Below are 388 nucleotides of genomic sequence, written 5' to 3'. Positions count from 1 at the left end.
TGGGTTTGAACTGCCAGCCTTCTGGTTAGCAGTCAGATGCCTTAGGCACTATGCTACCAGAGCTCCTAAAAGTTAGGATACAGGTTAGCAAATATCTTCTACATCAGCTGTTTCTAATTTTTTTGGTACATGGTCTCCTGTGACAGTTTGGTGATATTATAGAGTCCTATTAACAATAATGACTTCAATGCATAAAATAAAATACACAGGGAAATTTAAAAAAGTTAATTGTATGAAATACAACTTTCAACAATATTATGTGTGTGACAAAAATGAAACCATACATTCACTAGAAGAAAACAGAAATAAATCCTTTATAATCTGGAAATAACAAACATATGCTTATATGCTGCTGGCTGCTAAGGCTGACAAACTCAAGGTTGACAAA

The sequence above is a fragment of the Orycteropus afer genome, unplaced genomic scaffold (assembly GCF_000298275.1).
Source record: "Orycteropus afer afer isolate SDZICR_OR568_19922 unplaced genomic scaffold, OryAfe1.0 scaffold00099, whole genome shotgun sequence".
NCBI classification, from domain to species: domain Eukaryota; kingdom Metazoa; phylum Chordata; class Mammalia; order Tubulidentata; family Orycteropodidae; genus Orycteropus; species Orycteropus afer.
Note: the sequence above shows the minus strand (reverse complement) of the source record.